At 37.9% G+C, this 20113-nt stretch overlaps 1 non-coding gene across 1 annotated transcript; it reads right to left on the reverse strand.

Moving 5' to 3' along the window:
• Positions 1–1642: 1642 nt before the first annotated feature.
• Positions 1643–1750, reverse strand: LOC136171246 (U6 spliceosomal RNA). Its single transcript, XR_010663797.1, has one exon. It is a non-coding gene; the product is annotated as a U6 spliceosomal RNA (small nuclear RNA).
• Between the last annotated feature and the right edge of the window lie 18363 nt (positions 1751–20113).

The following is a 20113-nucleotide window of genomic DNA, read 5'->3' on the forward strand; positions in this document are numbered from 1 at the left end:
AAATAAAACTCACCAGATAGTTTTAAGAGCAGTATAAAGGGTCAGAAACCCTGAATACATCCATATCAACTATCCAAAGTGAAGAATAGGGAGGAAAACAGTTTTTTAAGTTTGTGAAAAGAACTTCAGGGTCCTGTGGGAAAATGCCAAACAGTGTAACATATGTGGAATAGGCTTCTCAGGAGAAGAGGAGAGAAAAAAATGAAAGAGAAAAAACAATTGAAAAAATAATAGATGAAAAATTCCCAAGTTTGATGGAAGACATCAAATTACAGATCCAAGTAGATTAGCAAACCCCATACAGAGTATGAGGAAACCACATCTAGACACAAGTTAGCCAAATTTCTGAAAACCAATGATAAAGAGAAAATCCTGAAAAGTTCTCAGAGGGAAAAGACATCACATATAAGGGTAAATGATACAGATAATAACTGACTTTTCGACAGAAACAGTGGAGACAGAGACAGTGGAACAATATCACTGAAGTGCTAAATAGTAAATTCAATCCATCCAGAATTCTACACCCAGCAAAAATATCCTTCAAAAATGAAGGTAAAGGTTGATTTGCTAAAGATGGGTTAAAAGAAGCTTTACAGGCTGAAAGGAAATAATAGCAGATACAAATTCATATCAATAGAAATATAAAAGCACAAACATAGTTACTGAAGAAATGAGTCACTAGTCACTAGGGATGAAATGTACAACATGATAAATAGAATTAACACTGCCATACGTTATATATGAAAGTTGTTAAGACAGTAAATCCTAAGAGTTCTCATAACAAGGGAAAATTATTTTCTAATTCTTTAAATTGTGTTCATTTATGAGATGATAGATGTTCACTAAATTTATTGTGGTAATATTTGCATGATGCATGTAAGTCAGGTCATTATCCTGAACACCTTAAACTTACAAAGTGATGCATGCCAATTATATCTCCTTAAAATTAAAAAAAAAATCACTATTTAAAGCAAAATTTATAATTTATAAAATTATATATTTTGGTATTTTTAATATAGTGATATACAATATGGGCATTAATGGAATTTTACTGTTGCTGTATTTTTAAATTTTACATGAAGGGGTAAAATATCCAATTTGAGTAGGCTATGGTAAGTTAAGAATGCATTTTATAAAACTTGAGAAATCACTTAAGTAATACAAAAAGGTAGAGTTAAATCCATGGAGAAATTAAGGTTAATTTTTTTTTTTTCAGTGGGTTTTGTCATACATTGATATGAATCAGCCGTAGAGTTACACGTATTCCCCATCCCGATCCCCCCTCCCACCTCCCTCTCCACCTGATTCCTCTGGGTCTTCCCAGCGCACCAGGCCCGAGCACTCGTCTCATGCATCCCACCTGGGCTGATGATCTCTTTCACCATAGATAATATACATGCTGTTCTTTTGAAACATCCCACCCTCACCTTCTTCCACAGAGTTCAAAAGTCTGTTCTGTACTTCTGTGTCTCATTTTCTGTTTTGCATATAGGGTTATCGTTAGCATCTTTCTAAATTCCATATATATGTGTTAGTATGCTGTAATGTTCTTTATCTTTCTGGCTTACTTCACTCTGTATAATGGGCTCCAGTTTCATCCATCTCATTAGAACTGATTCAAATGAATTCTTTTTAACGGCTGAAAAATACGGAACGCTTCACGAGTTTGCGTGTCATCCTTGCGCAGGGGCCATGCTAATCTTCTCTGTATCATTCACAATTTTAGTATATGTGCTGCTGAAGTGAGCACTAAGGTTAATTTTTTTAAAATACTATAAATCCAAAATAATGTTGGAAGGGAGAAACAAAGGAAAAAGATAGGACAAATAGAAAACAAATAATAAAACAGTAAACCTAAATTCAACTGTATCAGTATTAAATAAGCTAAACACTAATTAAAAGATAGATACTGCCAAATAGCATAAAAAGGCAAGACTCAACCATATGCAGTCTTTAAGAGATGCACTTTAAATATAAAGAGAGAGCATCATGCAGACTGTGACCACAAGAAATAAGATGTGGCCGTGTTAACCCAAGACAAATGTGGACTTCACAAAATGAACATTGCTAGAACTTAAAGGCATTTCATACTGATTGAATGACCAATTCAACAGAAAGACACAATAATCAACTATAAATGCATATGTAATTAATAGCAGAACTTCAAAATATACGAAGAAAAATGGACAGAACTGAAAAGAGAAATATCTAGTCATAGCTAGAGACTTTGATATTACTCCCCCAGTGCTTGATAGATCTACTAGATGAAAAATCAAGAGCACAGGAGATTTGAACATTACCAACCACCTTGACCTATTTGACATTTATAGAATGTTTTACCTACACCTTCAGAATACATATTCTTTTCAAGTTCACATAGAATATTCACCAAGATAAACCATATGCTGGGTCATAAAATAAGTTTCAAATTTCAAAGGATTGAAATTTTACAAAGTTATTTTCTTACATAGTAGAGTTAAATTAGAAATTAATAATAATAATATATCTTGAAGGCTGCTAAATGACTGTGGGTCAAAGAAGAAAACACAGGGGAAATTAGAAACTACTTCAAAATGAATGATAATGAACATACAACATATTAAAATTTGTGGAATGTAGCTAAAATCAGTGCCAAGAGGAAATAAACCTTAAATGCTTATGTTTTAATAAAGAAAGATATTACATCAATGATGTAAGTTTTTATTTTAAATGGCTATAAAAAAGAATAATTAATAAAAGGAAGGAATGATAAGAGCAGAAATCAATAAGAACATAATGTGTGAAATTACCAGATTGCTTTTTTGAAAAGATTAATACAATGTATAAACTCCTAGCAAGGATTAAGAAAAAAAGAGAAGCACAGATGATAAATATCAGGAACAAAACAGAGAATGATACTACAGATCCTACAGACATTAAAATGATAATAGAAGAAAATAAGAGAATATTATGCCTTTAGGTCAACAAATAGCATTCAGCAAATGCACACTCAGTGAATGAGCTCACAGTTCCTATCTCACAACAAATGCAGAAATTGAGATGAATTTTATGTTTGAACCTAAGAGCTAAAACTAGGTCGTTTCTAGAAGAAAGCATAGGAGGATATCTTTGAGGCCATGAACTGGCAAATATTTCTTATGAGGAGACTAAAACACTAAACATAAAAGGAAAATTTGTAAATTGGGACTTTATAAAAATTTTGAAACTTCTGTTTATCTAAAGGATCCATTAGTAAAAAAAAAATGATAAGCCACAGAGCACTAGAAAATATAATATCCATATTTGAGAAAGGACCTACATACAGAATACATAAAGAAGAGTCCTACAAATCAACAGTTAAAAACCAAACAAGAATTTTTAAATGGATGGACCATTTGAACAGATACTTCAGAAAATAAATGTACAAGAATTAAAAACTCAAACACCACTAGCTGCCAGAAAATTGCAGATTAAAATCATCGTGATATTTTGTTTCATACCAAATGGTGAGGCTCGTCAATTGGTGAGACTGGAAGTGTAAAAATTTCATACCATGTTAGTGGCAAAACAGTATCACCTATATGGTAATTTCTTATGGTTATATATTTAGCTATGCCATCATTTAGTAATTCTACTTGTAGATACTTGCTCAAATGAAAAAAAATTATGTCCAGAAAAAATTGTGTATGAGAATAGAATTAATGAGATTTGGGATTTACTGGACGTGAATATAAAGTGATATGGTGGTGGTGGTTTAGTCACTCAGCCGTGTCCAACTCTTGCGACCCCATGGACTGTAGCCTGCCAGGCTACTCTGTCCGTGGGATTTTCTAGGCAAGAATACGGAGTGGGTTTCTCCTCCACTGAGGTGATATAAATAATCTCAATTACATTTACCAAGACTCATTGAATTGTATACTTTAGATATCTGAGCTTCATTCTATATGAATTTTACCTCGTTTTTTTATAAAGCCAACAACATTGTTAAGATGTCAGATCTACCCAGTTTATCAGTACAACCCTAATGAAAGTTCAGGAAGTTATTCCATGGATACTGACAAGCTGATACTAAAGTTTATGTGGAGAGGCAAAGGATCCAGAATAGCCAACACAATACTGAAGAAGGGAAGATAGGAGAACACATGTGTCCTGACTTCAAAATTTGCCATAAAGCACAATTATAGGAAGGATATGGCCACCCACTCCAGTATTCTTGCCTGGAGAATTCCATGGACAAAGGAGCCTGGCGGGCTACAGTCCATAGGGCTGCAAAGAGTCAGGCATGACTGGCGACTATCACTCACTCACAGTTATCAAGACAGTGTAGTACTGGCAACAAAGCAGATCAGTGTAATGGGACACACAGCCCAGAAGTAGACCACATGTGTGTGCTAAGTCACTTCAGATTCTTTGCAGCCTTATGGACGGTAGCCCGCCAGGCTCTTCTGTCCACAGGATTCTCCAGGCAAAAAATACTGGAGTGGGTTACCATGCCCTCCTCCAGGGGATCTTGCTGAGCCAGGGATCGAACCTGCATCTCCTGCACTGCGGGTGGATGCTTTACCACTGAGCCAGCAGGGAAGCCCAGACCACGTGTGTATAGAGTTAAGTGATTTTCACAAAGGAATAAAAGCAACACAATGGAAAAAAGACAGTCCCTCCAACTAATGATACTAGAACAACTGGACATCGATATGCAAACACATGAATCTAGACAGAGACTTCACACCCTTTACAAAAATTAACTCAGAACAGATCATAGACCTAAAGGTAAAATGCAAAATAAAAAAATCCTAGAAAATAACATAGGAGAAAACTTGGATGACCTTGGGTAAGGTGATGTCTTTTTACATTGAAAGCATGATCTATATTAAAAAAAAGTTATATGTTGGACTTCATTAAAGCTAAAAACTTGTGTTCTGTGAAATATAATGTCAAGAGAATAAGAAAATCAGCCACAGAGTGGGAGAAAATACTTGGAAAAGACAGTTCTGATAAAGGACAGTTATCCTAAATATACAGAGAATGCTTAAAACTCTGTAAGAAAGCAACCTGATTATAAAACACGCCAAGATCTTAGCAGACACCTCACCGAGGAAGATATATAGATGCAAATAAGCTTATGAAGAGATGCTGCACATCATATAATAGCATGGATGTGCTGTGTGTACGCCCAGTTGCTCAGTCATGTCCGACTCTTGTGACCCCACGGACTGTAGCCCGCCAGGCTCCTCTGTCCAGAGGATTCTCCAGGCAAGAATACTAAAGTGGGTTGCCATGCCCTCCTCCGGGGACCTTCTTGACCCAGGGCTTGAACCCATGTCTCCTGCATTGCAGGTGGATTCTTTACCACTGAGTGACCAGGAAAGTCCACGGAGCAACAGAAACTCTAATTTATTGCTGGTGGGAATGCACAGTGTTAAAGCAACTTTGGAAGACGGTCTGGTGGTTTCTTACAGAATTAACCTACTCTTACCATACAATCCAGTATCCAGACTGGATAGATATTTACCCAAAAGAGTTGAAAGCTTATGTCCAAAAAAAAAAAAAACAAACCAAAAACCTGCACACAGATGTTTATAGGAGCTTTATTAATAATGGCCAAAACTTGGAAGTAATCAAGGTGTTTTTCAGTAGGTGAATGGATAAATAAACTATGATACATCCATTCAGCACGAAAAATAGGGGCAGGGGGCTATCAAACCAAGAAATGACACAGAGGAAACTTAAATGCATATTACTAAGCAGAAGTCAGTCTGACATGGATACATATGGTATGATCCTAACTATATGATTTTCAAGAAAAGGGAAAAACTATGGAGATAGTAAAATGATTAGTGATTGCTAGGGGCTGGAGAAGGGGATGAATTGGTGGAGCACAGAGGATTTTCAGGGTAGTGAAAGTACTCTGTGGGCTTCCCAGGTGTCTCAGTGATAGAGAATCTGCCTGTCAATGCAGGAGCTGCCAGAAATGTGGGTTCAGTCCCTGGTCTGGGAAGATGCCCCTGGAGAATGAAATGGCAACCTGTTCCCGTGTTCTTGCTGGGATAATCCCATGGACAAAGGAACAGGAAAATACTCTGGATGTTACTATCAATATAATGAAGGACATGTCATTTTGCATGTGTCCAAATTCATGCAACAGATGACACCAGAGAGAACCCGAATGTAAACCACAGACTTCGGGTGATTATAATGTGTCGGTGTAGGGTGATCCGTTGTAACAAGCATACTGCCGTGGTGGGGAATAGTGATAATGGGGGAGCAGTAAGCGGAGAGGAATATGAGAAATCTCTGTACCTTTCCCTCAATTTTGCTTTGAACTTAAAACTGCTCTATAAAAAGTCTTAAAAAAAAAAAAAAAAAGCCAAGAAACCAACCAATCTCATGCTTAACTTCTCCAGGGGATCGTCCCAACACAGGGATCAAACCCAGGTCTTCCTCATTGCAGGCAGATTCTTTACCAGTTGAGTCACCTGGGAAGCCCAAGAATACTGGAGTGGGTAGCCCATCCCTTCTCCAGGGGATCTTCCCAAACCAGGAATTAAGCTAGGGTCTCCTGCATTGCAGGTGGATTCTTTACCAGCTGAGCTACCAAGGAAGCCCTTAAAACTGCTCTAAAAAGTCTTTAAAAAGAAAGAAAAAAAAAACCGAACCAGTCTCATATTTACCACTTTCCCCTCTAAAATAAAGCAATTGCAAAAAATAATGTTAGAAAAATGTTGAAAATATCTTTAAATAGTGGTCCTGAAGCTTTGGCATACTCTCTGTTCATCACTCCTATTTGCTTGTGCTGTGAAAGTTAGACTGGTTCCTAATTCATATAAAGAGGTAAAAAAAAAAAAAAGCTAAACTAATAATTGGTACATGTGTAACTTCTTAGAGGCTTTTAAGGACAACTTGACAGAGCCTATCAAACCTTGAATAAACTATCTTTGCCCCAGAAATCCCTCTTGTAGAAACCTGCCCTACTAATAATCATACTAAATGCATAAGTATATGTGGGCTATGATTTCACTAAAGCATGGTTTGGATAGGAGCAAAGTGGAGACACTTTACATGTCTGTGGGTAGGGGAATGGTGAACTAATTAAGGTACATCTACATTAACAAATATTGTGCAGCTGTTGAAAGTATAAAAGTACATGTCTATGAGATAGTTGTGTGTGAAAGAAGCAGGCTACAGAACAATGTGAACAATATGATCCCAGTTCTGTAGAAATAACTCCCTCCCTTCTCTCTCGGTTTCTCTTCATTTTTCTTTTTCTTTCTGTAAATGCATAGAAAATGCCCTGATGGATACACATCACACTATTATCCGTGGTTACCACCTGGAGAGAGGTGGGTGGAGAGATGGCAAGTGAGAACTTTCATCTTTTTAAAGTGAGAAAACGCAGAAACTCAGAAAACAGTCAAGGGAGACAAAATGATATTAGGTTAGCCATTAAGCAAAGTCAAGGGCTATAGATAATATTCTAAGCCATACTGTTTGAGCTGTTCTGCACTTACTGAAACCCCCACCAGGGGGAAGACGCTGCTACCACGTGTAAATAGGTAGTGGGAACCTGCGGGGGCAGCGCAGGGACCTCAGCTGGTGCTCTTTGAGGACCTAGGGGGTGGGACGAGGGTGGAGGGGTGGGAGGGAGGCTCCAGGAGGAGGGGATGTATGTACACGTATAGCTAATTCTCTCTGTTGTACGACAGAAAGTAACACAACATTGTAAAGCAGTTATACTCCAATTTAAAAAACACACCTTCTATAAGCCTTTCTTGTATGTCTTTGTTGTCTACTTGTGCCGGCTCTTTGTGGCTCTTTGGACTGTAGCCTGCCCAGGTTCCTCTGTCTATGGGATTTTTCAGGCAAGAATACTGGAGTGGGTTGCCATTTCCTCCTCCAGGGAATCTTCCTGATCCAGAAATTGAACCTGTGTCTCCTGGGTTTCCTGCATTGCAAGCAGATTTTTTACCCATTAAGCCATCAGGGAAGCCCATACTGTTTAATTTTTTTCTCAATGAATGTATTGTTGTTTTGTAATTAAAAATGTTTTTCAGTTTTATTGAGATGAAATTGGCACATAGCACTGTATTAGTTAGATGGTTGGATGGCATCACTGACTCAAGGGACATGAGTTTGAGCAAACTCCAGGAGACGGTGAAGGACGGGGAACTGGGAAGCCGAGTGTGCTGCAGTCCATCAGATCACAAAGAGTTGGACATGACTTAGCCACTGAACTAAACTGTATAACATAATGATTTTATACATGCTTGTATTGCAAAATGACCACAACAGTAAGTTTAGTTAACATCTGTCACCTCCTATAGTTGCAAATTTTTTTCCTTGTGATGAGAACTTTTACAGTTACTCTTTTAGCAACGGTCAAGTATACAATAGAGTATTACTAACTATAGTCACCAGGCTGTACCTTACATCCCAAGGACTTACTTATTTCATAACTAAAAGTTGTTTGTACCTTTTGACCCCCCACCCCTTTCTACTATGTGGATCACGACAAACTGTGGAAAATCCTTAAGAGATGAGAATACCAGACCACCTTACTGTCCTCCTGAGAAATCTATTTACAGGTCAAGAAGCAACAGTTAGAACCAGACATGGAACAATGGACTGGTTCCAAATTGGGAAAGGAGTATGTCAAGGATGTATATTGTCATCTTGCTTATTTAACTTATATGCAGAGTACATAATGTGAAATGCCAGGCTGGATGAAGCACAAGCTGGAATCAAGATTGCCGGGAGAAATATCAACAACCTCAGATACGCAGATGACACCACCCTTATGGCAGAAAGTGAAGAAGAACTAAAGAGCCTCTTGATGAAGGTGAAAGAGGAGAGTGAAAAGCTGGCTGAAAGCTCAGCATTCAGAAAACTAGGATCATGGCATCTGGTCCCATCACTTCATGGCAAATAGATGGGGGAAAAATGGAAACAGTGGCAGACTTTATTTTCTTGGGCTCCAAAATCAGTACAGATGGTGACTACAGCCATGAAATTAAAGACACTTGTTCTTTGGAAGAAAAACTATGACCAACCTAGACAGCATATTAAAAACAGCAGAGACATTACTTTGCTAACAAAGGTCCATCTAGTCAAAGCTGTGGTTTTTCCAGTAGTCATGTATGGATGTGAGAGTTGGACCATAAAGCAAGCTGAGCACCGAAGAATTGATGCTTTTGAACTGTGGTGTTGGAGAAGACTCTTGAGAGTCCCATGGACTTCAAGGAAATTAAACCAGTCAATCCTAAAGGAAATCAGTCCTAAATATTCATTGAGAAGACTGATGCTGAAGCTGAATCTCCAATTCTTCGGCCACCTGATGTGAAGAACTGACTCATTTGAAAAGACCCCTGATACTGGGAGATTGAAGGCAGGAGGAGAAGTGGATGACAGAGAGTGAGATTGTTGGATGACATCGCTGACCCAGTGGACATGAGTTTGAGTAAACTCCGGGAGTTGTTGGAAACCTGGTGTGCTGCAGTGCATGGGGTTGCAAAGAGTTGGACATGACTGAGCGACTGAACTGACTGACTGACCCATTTCTATCTCCCCACCCTACCCCTACCCCACCTCTGAATGTTTCAAGAAAGAAAGGAAGAGGAGAAAAGAAAGGCAAAAGGAAAGGAAGAAAAGGAAAAAAGGAGAGGAGGGAATGAAGAAGGAAGAGGACAGAGGGAGAAAACAGGTGTCTGCAGTGCAGAGGCAGAAACCACCTAATCAACGTTCAGAATTGGTCAGGACTTACTTGGAAGTTGGCAAATACCACCTGCCAATGCAGGAGATGCAAGAGACAGGAGTTTGATCCTTGGTTGGGAAGATCCCCTAGAAGAGGGCGTGGCAACCCACTTCAGTATTCTTGCCTGGAAAATCCCATGGACAGAGGGGTCTGCCGTGCAGCCCATGGGGCAGCAGAGAGTCAGACATGACTGAGTACGCACACATAGACATATTTGGAAGAATGATTCCTTCTAGTGCACTCCCTGAGTTCAGGTAGGGCCAGATTTCACACCCGAGATGATTCTGACTATTTCTTACTTTTAAAGATGGAGCAGAAGATTCCTCAACTTCACTTGATTGGGAATGGACTGATGCTGAAGCTGAAACTCCAATACTTTGGCCACATCATGTGAAGAGCTGACTCATTGGAAAAGACCCTGATGCTGGGAGGGATTAGGGGCAGGAGGAGAAGGGGACGACAGAGGATGAGATGGCTGGATGGCATCATCGACTCGATGGACACGGGTTTGAGTAAACTCTGGGAGTTGGTGATGGACAGGGAGGCCTGGCGTGCTGTGGTTCATGGGGTCGCAAAGAGTTGGACACGACTGAGGGACTGAACTGAACTGAACGTGCTTCCCAGGTGGCTCAGTGGTAAAGAGCCCGCCTGCCAATGAGGGAGGCTCTAGAGACTCTGGTTCAATCCCTGAATCAGAAAGATCCCCTGGAGGAGGAAATGGCAACCCACTCCAGTATTCTTGCCTGGAGAATCCCATGGACAGAGGAGCCTCGTGGGCTTCAGTCCACAGGGTTGCAGCGAGTTGGACCTGACTGAGGCAACTGAGGATGCACGCACATCCCTAATGTAGAATCTGAACAGCTGGTCACCATATACGAAGACACACATTGTTAGCTTTCAATTTCCCACCTGGAAGTTGAGAGAAGAGCAGTGGCTTGGATGAGGAATGCCCTTCCACACTCCTGTTCCTATGTTTCTGTTTTTAGAGCCTATCACTGTGAACTTTAAGAACATAAAGAACAAGAGGTCTGCTGTTCATCCACGGCCTGGGAATCATAGAGAACTCGAAGCCCAGCTCTGTCTGCTTCTGGGCAATGTAATTAACCTTCCTGAGCCTCAGTTTCTTTCTCTGGAAATGGTGGTAAGCATCCTACCTTGCAGGCCTGTTGTAAGGATTATTTTAAGAATAGATGAAACCTTAAGAATTGATTAAAACCCTTGTTCCTGGCAGGTGCTCAATCCTGATCGTATTTAATCCAAGCTCCTAAAATAACCCAGAAAGCTAGTGGAACCCAGTGGAGATAAGAAAACTGATTGCTTTACTTCAAGGTCGGGTCTCTTTACATTACAAAAGGCTTTTGCGAGAGAGTCTTTTAGTTCAATAACTTTGGGTCTATTAAGACCTTACCTGACTTTGCAATGCTGCTGCCTCCTCGCTTGTTGAGATCTACTTTGTATCTCAGGAGACTTATAGGCACATACCCCAGGATGTGAGGGGTCATTCCCCACATGAAGATTGTGGGCAGTTTACTCCTTCATCCTCAGCTGGAAAGGCTCACGCTAGGGGAAATGGGATTACATTTCACCAGGAAGGAATTAGGTTAGACGGGAAGAAGAACTTCCTGACTGATGATTTCCTTCCCTGCAGTCTTTAAAAATAGAATAGTTCCCCATTTGTCGGTGTTTAAGAGGCAGGCAGTTAGAAGAGATAGCTTCTCAAGATCTCTTTCAGTGTTAGCATTAGTTCTGTCACAGGGCTGTATTGCTAAAAGGAATGTGCAAATACAAATTGAAGACCACTTAGAGGGATGTTTCCCCCCACCAAAATAGGAAATGCCTACTCAAAAGGCTTCCCTTGTCTCTCAAAAGGCTTAGAAAACTATACAAAACTGCTTTAGCAAGCTAAATTAATAATTCAGGGAAAATACACAGAAAGAGATCTAGGAAACTATTTTATGATAAATATTTACATTTGTATATAGCACGTTAAAAATTTTCACTATAGGTATTATTATTTCTGCATTATTAGATGCTTGAATCAAACCTAAAAGGGCTAGAACTGGGTCTGAAATCTAACTCGTTGGACTGGGTGGTCTTGGGTGTAATTCGACGACAACATGTGGGCAAATAAGAATGAACGTAAAGTAATACTGACATCTAGTGGGTACTTTGTGTTACTGCCACTATTTGAGGTAGAGCTTAAACTCAGAGCTAACTTGAAGTTCAGTTCAGTTCAGTCAGTCGCTCAGTCGTGTCCGACTCTTTGCGACCCCATGAATCGCAGCACGCCAGGCCTCCCTGTCCATCACCAACTCCTGGAGTTTACCCAAACCCATGCCCATCGAGTCGGTGATGCCATCCAGCCATCTCATCCTCTGTCGTCCCCTTCTCCTCCTGCTCCCAATCCCTCCCAGCATCAGGGTCTTTTCCAATGAGTCAGCTCTCCGCATGGGGTGGCCAAAGTTTTGGAGTTTCAGCTTCAGCATCAGTCCTTCCAATGAGCACCCAGGACTGATCTTCTTTAGGATGGACTGGTTGGATCTCCTTGCAGTCCAGGGGACTCTCAAGAGTCTTCTCCAACACCATAGTTCTACAAATCCCAGAGGACAAACCTAAGAGCCCTTTCTCCTTATTTTAAGAGTATATATATATATAAGTTTTAAAACATTTGTTATTACTTAAAATTATCATTTTATGTTTTCTAATTTAATTTTATTGTGGTAATGGAATGTGATCATTTGGAATTTATTGAGACTTGAAAGCTAACTAAACTGTGCTAGCTTTTTGTCGTTGTTTTATGTGCATTTCTAAAGAGATATACTCTCTATTTTCGTTCGTTTGTTTTGCTTTGCTTTTTGCAGGATTCCATATACAGCTGTGAAGTCTAAATACTGACTTGTTTGTTCAAGTTACTCAATTTATCATATTCTGATACAGATTAGATAAAATCTTCCTCCATGACTGTGATTTGTCAATACCGTGTTACACTTTAATGAGCTTTTTGCTTTTTGTATATACTTTAAATGCACACAAGTTCATAGAGGTTGAATCTTCTTAGTGAAATATTCTTTTTAATTGTGTATTTCTCTTTTAATCCACATTGTTGTCTTTTGCCTTAAATTCCATTTTATCTAACATTAATATTGCTACAATCACTTAGGAAAAAATTTGCTTGTATTTTTTAAATCTCTTTAATATCTTTAACCTTAGAGTGTCTTTTCGTTTGCAGTATGTCTCTCATAAACCATATATGGCTAACTTAAAAAATAAACTTGAGGATCTTTGTATTTTAATAGTGAGTTTATTCTCTTTACATATATTGTGATGATTGATCTATTTAATCTTACTTCCACTAAATAATTTACAGTTATTTACTGTTTATTTTTCATATTTTCTTTTTCCTTAAGATCTATTGGATTGACTTTTTTTAATTTAGTTTTTTGAATGTTGAGGGTTGTTTTAAAAATTTATTTATTTATTTTAATTGGAGACTAATTACTTTACAATATTGTAGTGGTTTTTGCCAAACATCGACATGAATCAGCCACAGGCGCACCTGTATTCCCCATCCAGAGCCCCCCTCCCACCTCCTTCCCCATCCCATCCCTCTGGGTCATCCCAGTGCACCAGCCCTGAGCACCCTGTCTCATGCATCGAACCTGGACCAGCGATCCACTTCACATATGATAATGTACATGTTTCAGTGCTATTCTCTCAGATCATCCCACCCTCGCCCTCTCCCACAGAGTCCAAATGACTGTTCTTACATCTGTGTCTCTTTTGCTGTCTCGCATATAGGGTCATCGTTACCATCTTTCTAAATTCCATATATATGCATTAGTATACTGTACTGGTGTTTTTCTTTCTGACTTACTTCACTCTGTATAATGGGCTCCAGTTTCATCCATCTCATTAGAACTGATTCAAATGCATTCTTTTTACTGGCTGAGTAATATTCCATTGTGTATATATACCACAACTTTCTTATCCATTCATCTGCCAATGGACATCTAGGTTGCTTCCATGTCCTAGCTAATTGTAAACAGTGCTGCGATGAACATTGGGGTGCACGTGTCTCTTTCAATTCTGGTTTCCTGGGTGTGTATGCCCAGCAGTGGGATTGCTGGGTCATATGGCAGTTCAATTTCCAGTTTTTTAAGGAATCTACACACTGTTCTCCACAGTGGCTGGACTAGTTTGCATTCCCACCAACAGTGTAAGAGGGTTCCCCTTTCTCCACACCCTCTCCAGCATTTGTTTGTAGACATTTTGCTAGCAGCCCTTCTGACTGGCATGAGATGGTACCTCATTGTGGTTCTGATTTGCATTTCTCTGATAATGAGTGATGTTGAGCATCTTTTCATGTGTTTGTTAGCCATCTGTATGTCTTCTTTGGAGAAATGTCTGTTTAGTTCTTTGGCCCATTTTTTTGGATTGGGTCGTTTATTTTTCTGGAATTGAGCTGAAGGAGCTGCTTGTATATTTTTGAGATTAATTCTTTGTCAGTTGCTTCATTTGCTATTATTTTCTCTCGTTCTGAAGGCTGTCTTTTCACCTTGCTTATAGTTTCCTTTGTTGTGCAAAAGCTTTTAAGTTTCATTAGGTCCCATTTGTTTATTTTTGCTTTTAGTTCCAATATTCTGGGATGTGGGTCATAGAAGATCCTGCTGTCATTTATGGGATTGATATATTTAAAAAATTCTTCTCTCTACCATTTTAGGATACATTGTATTCCTGGTTTTCTTTTATGTATTGTCTTTTAACTATTTTTTATTGGGGAAAATCATTCAAATATACAAACAGATAATGACCTATATGCCCACCTCCCAGTTTTATGAAGTTTTAACAACCCTAACATTCAGCTGGAACTGCTTTGGATTTATTAAATAAGAAAGAAAATTATAGATTCAGTTGAGGCCCCGTGTACCCCTCAACCTCATTTTACTCTCTCCCTCTTGACAGTTAACCCCTACCATGAATTTGATATTTATTAATTCCACATATGTTTTAAAATCTTATTCTATATTTTCTGGCTAAACAATATAGTTCATTAGTTTTAAATGTTTTTCTAGTTAGAATGTTTATATAAATAATATTACTTTCTTATCAACATTATGCTTTTGACATTCATTCACACTGATTCATATATATCTGATTCACCCTTTTAATTTCTGTATTCCATTGACATCTCTATTTTTTTTCCTTTTCCTACCCATTCTCTTGTTGATGGATAGTAAATTTTTTCCTCAGTTTCCCTTATTTCAAGCAACATTAGAATAGTGTTCTTTTACATTTCTCCATGTGCATATGAGAGTGTCTTCAAAGGAACTTTGAAATTTTTGTTTTCCTATCCCCTAAAAAAATCTTGACAGACGATGTCATTCCTTGCACATTTTAAAGATAATATTTAGTCAGAAATCAACACAACATTGTAAAGCAATTATCCTCCAGTTAAAAATTAAAATAAAATTTTAAAAGATGACATTTTTTTCATTTCAAATTTGAATAGTGACAAATTATGTGATTTCTGGTTCATTGTAAATATTATTTTTAAATGCAGCTACTTGTTCAGTTGAAGGAAAGAAGGGAATTCCAGACAGAAGTTGCTGCCACATGTTGATATTTCTTTTTGGATAAAGCCTAATATTCAAGTCGATTTCTGTGGGTTGAAACTACTAAAGAAAGAAAACAAAATTGCCTGATGCCAAAGACCAAAACTGTCTTTTGATGATCCCACATCTGGAGAGATTGCAGGCTCGGGAGAATGCAGAATGTAAAAATAAATGAAAAGTATCTCTGGCAGGTAGAAAGCTCACTGTTATGAGAACTTCCTTCCAAATAGAGATGAGCTTGGAATCTTGGAGAACTAAAGCAAAATCAACGGGTTTCTACATTCTCCCCAGAACTCTCCCCGCTCACAATGGGGAAGCCATTGAGAAGACAAAAGAAAGGAGATTATTGTGGAGATTCGAATGTGGGTGACTTATATACCAATACAGTGCCCTTCTTGCCGCTGAGTGGTTTACTTCCTGACAAGACACGTTTAGGATCATCATTTGCTCAAATTTACTAGCAGGCATTATGCAGAAATTATTTCTGGCTATAAAATCATGCATGCAGAGCCCCATAAGTATGAGGATTACAATGGCAATAGACAGTGTTTAAGTTCTAATAGTCTCCTGATGAGTATTTATGAACATCATTCATTTTAAAACAGACAGAGAAGAGTTAGTGAATTGGAAGATGTCAGATAGAAGAAGGATGTTTTTATTTTGCTTTCCACACCAAGGAGTTTGCTTATAACACATCTCATCAAACATTTCAGCATGGGAAGTTGAAGAGCTGTGACTTAGTGGCATTTGGATTCCAGTGGGCTTGAGGGGACATTCGTTTTTGTCTCTTCCTTATCATAGGGGCAACTGTCATTCAGAGTCCCAGTGTTTTCATCAGAAAAACGTGGATGCTATTTTAAAGCTCAAATAAGATATTTTGGGTTGTGCTTTGTAAATAGTAAAGTTGACAGGCACCATCATCAATATAAAGAAACATAAAAGGCTCTTATCATATAGTAGTCTGAAATTATACATTGTTCTTTTTTCTCCTTGAACTCACATTTCCATTCCACTCCACAGAGATCTATCCTAATACATTTTTGATGTTTGAAAAATATTTTCAATTTTCAATTGCCTTATCATATTTCTCTACAATAAAATATGTATCAAAAACTTTAAACTTTTTTTCCTGAGACCAAAAGACTCAGAAAATTAAAACATTTTATTCTGAGTTATTAGCATTATCATTAGTAGTACAAAATTGGTCAAGGCATATAATTATTTTGGCAAATACTCATTAAGCATAAATATTAAATTTTTCTTAGAAATGTATTTGATAAAATATACTTGACTGTTTCTTCAGTTTATATAGCCATCAATAAAGAATGGTTATTGCTGGAAATACATGAATTCAGCCTCAATTTTTTTCCTGATTTTTATTGTTATGGGCTTCCCTTGTGGCTCAGCTGGTAAAGAATCTGCCTGCAATGTGGGAGACTTAGGTTCGATCCCTGGGTTGGGAAGATCCCCTGGAGAAGGGAAAGGCTACTCACTCCAGTATTCTGGCCTGGAGAATTCCATGGACTATACAGTCCATGGGGTTGCAAAGAGTCAGACATGACTGAGCGACTTTCACTTCACTTTATTGTTACGGATGAAGCTGCTGAAAACTCTTGTTCACATTTTGAAAATGAATGGAAAGGGAGTATTTTGCTAAGACTATGTCAAGTATTTGAACCTATGATGAGTTATACTATAAAAATAATGTAATCATCTATCATAAAAGTTAATAATCTGACAACTCGATTATGTCTGTATTCAATTTTATTGAATGCAAAAATTTGGAAACAGCTTGACTTGCAAAATAGCTTTTTATATCAAATTATATTATAGTCAGTCACTTTCTCAGTTTCTGGGAAATGTACCAAAAAGGTTAGCAGTCCAATGGAAAAACTATTAATTGTCTTTGTTGTTCTTTCACTTAGAAGCATCTTATTTGACTCAATACAGTCAGAAAGTTTTGGGAAAATAAATATATTGTTAATTTCAATAAAGCTCTGCTAATTGTGATTTTAGATAAAAAGCTATACTCTTATGTTTTAAAGATTTTTATCAAAATTTTAGAACTATAGATTTATCTATTTCAGTTCATTGAAATGACAACCTGAAATTTAATTTGCAAATATATCAGCAAAATTAAACTTTCTGTCAGAAAGTGTGACTTCAAATTTTAAAGTCAAATATATGTTAATATACATTTCAAGGTATATTATAAAAGCCAATGACAAATTAAATATACCTTGCAAAACAGACTAATAGAAGAAAAGGCAGGGTTAATGTGATGTGGTTCTAATAAAAATTATTCCTTTTGCATCATAATATAAAATAGGACAATAATGAAGTCTTTCATTCCTTAATTAGAACTAACACAACATAATATGCAGCCAAGCTACATGATATGTGTGAAGCAAATATAAACAAAGATGTGATATTTTCTTTCAGTAGAAAAGTCTGAGAGTGTGTGTATGTGTGTATTAAACTCTGGTTTTTACCTTCTGGAAATAATTAAGAATCATGTAAAAAAAATCAGAAATAACTTTAGTAATCTCAATAAACATTTAAACTTTTCCCTCTTGATTTAATAAAAAGGGTATATTTGCTGTAAATATATTGGACCACATTTTAACAAGAATTAGAAATAAACATTTTATAAGGTGATACCAGATCATCTTATTTAAGCATATATAATTTTTATTATACAATTATGTAAGTGGTATAAATATTCAGAATAGAATTTGCTAAATATGCTTTAGCTATCTAGTGGAACATTTATTCACTAATTTCTTTATTGTTTAACAGAAAACAGCTTTTTCTCTGGTCGAATAGCTCAGTTGGTAAAGAATCTGCCTGCAGTGCTGGAGACCTGGGTTGGATCTCTGAGTTGGGAAGATCCCCTGGAGAAGGGACAGGCTACCCACTCAGGTATTCTTGGGCTTCCCTTGTGGCTCAGCTGGTAAAGAATCTGCCTGCAATGCAGGAGACTTGGGTTTGATCCCTGGGTTGGGAAGATCCCCTGGAGAAGGGAAAGGCTACCCACTCCAGTATTCTGGCCTGGGGAATTCCATGGGCTTTATAGTCCGTGGGGTCCCAAAGAGTTGGACATGGCAGAATGACTTTCATTTCACTTTCATTAAGGGCTCTATAAATACACACTGGTTTACTTCCCTCAGAACAACTCTGTCAAGTAGCTATAGTAATTATCCCCATTTTACAGTCAAGGAAACCAAGGCCAGGAGAGGTACCTTGAACACTCACACAGGTAGTGAGAAGCACAGCAGGTTTATACCAAACAGTGCACACTGAATCTGAAGGATAGCCACTAAATGTCATCCCTAAGTTTCATGTAGTGTATGTTGAAACATAAGATGGTCCTGAATATTTTCCCAGTGTCTCTTAAACGAAGAAGCATCATTAACTTGTCCTGCTTCAGCTGTTCAAAGACTCATTATTTTCAGATGTGATGGTACTTCCTACAATTTTGAGACTAGCTTATATGAGTTAATTACACTAAAATATGTAGAAAAAGCCTTTTTGGCATTGTTTCCTTCTAATGTTCTCCTTGCATGACTCTTATGGGACTTTTTAGCAAGAAGAATTGTTTGGCAGTAGGAAAGAGACTGAAGAGATGAAGTCATTAAATGAATGTTATCTCTCCCTGGCTTCCCTGACAGCTCAGCTGGTAAAGAATCTGTCTGCAATGCAAGAGACCCCAGTTCAGTTCCTAGGTTGGGAAGATCTGCTGGAGAAGGGACAGGCTACCCACTCCAGTATTCTTGGGCTTCCCTTGTGGCTCAGCTGGTAGAGAATTCACCTGCAATGCAGGAACTATCTCTCTCATCTTTGTACACCACAAATTAAATTCGCAACATCCCAACATGGGCCAAAATATCCTATTCCTAACACTTGGCTTCTCTGTCTTAAAAGAAATACATATAAGCCAGAAAAAAGACTTTGGTTTATGGTGCATAGGTCAATCATTAAAGAAGAAACCAATATTTTAAACTGCATTTTTGTTTGGTGCTCTGGAGGTTTCTACACCAGAAGCAAGTCACCATAATAAAATATAGAGTGAGCAGGGTCATGTCGCTCTATCACTCAGTATAGGCAATTCATGGTATAGTAACAAACAACCCCCAAATTTCAGTAGCTTAAAACAATGAGGTTTAATTATCTCTAACCCTACCTGCCCTCTTGGATTAGCTGGGGCTCCGTTGAACATTGTCCCTGCTCTGGTACCCAGGCTGCTTCCACTGGGGTGTTGCTACCTATTGTAGCAAAGGAAAAAGCTCTAGAGTAGTTCCCTCTGGTGATTCAAACTTCTGAGCATTGTAAATTGGAAAGGATGTTGGTAAAATGGAAGAATGAGCCTAAGAGTGAATGAAGTAGGCATTCTTTTAGGAAGAGTAGATGTAGAGATGGGAAGTCTAAAGCTGAGTTCTTTATCCATACCCTGTCACACATTGGAAGGCTTTCACAAACCCTCAGAAAATACAAAGCGCCTGATTTTTGAAGATCCACAGTTCAAGGAAATATAAGAAGTGGAATTTCAGGGTTAGAACATGTGTGCCTTTAACTTTTAATATACTGAGAAGTGACTGCATGAGTTCATTCTGATTATCATGTCTATTGGCAGTGAATGAGTGTTCCCTTTGTACTACATCCTTGCCAATATTTAAAAAAAATTTGCCAATCTGATGGATGTGACTTGTTATCTCTTTATTATATTAAAATTCACATTTTCCTCTTTGCTCCTGACCTTGAGCATCTTTTTATA

Source organism: Muntiacus reevesi, chromosome 6, assembly GCF_963930625.1.
Source record: "Muntiacus reevesi chromosome 6, mMunRee1.1, whole genome shotgun sequence".
In the NCBI taxonomy this organism is placed as follows: domain Eukaryota; kingdom Metazoa; phylum Chordata; class Mammalia; order Artiodactyla; family Cervidae; genus Muntiacus; species Muntiacus reevesi.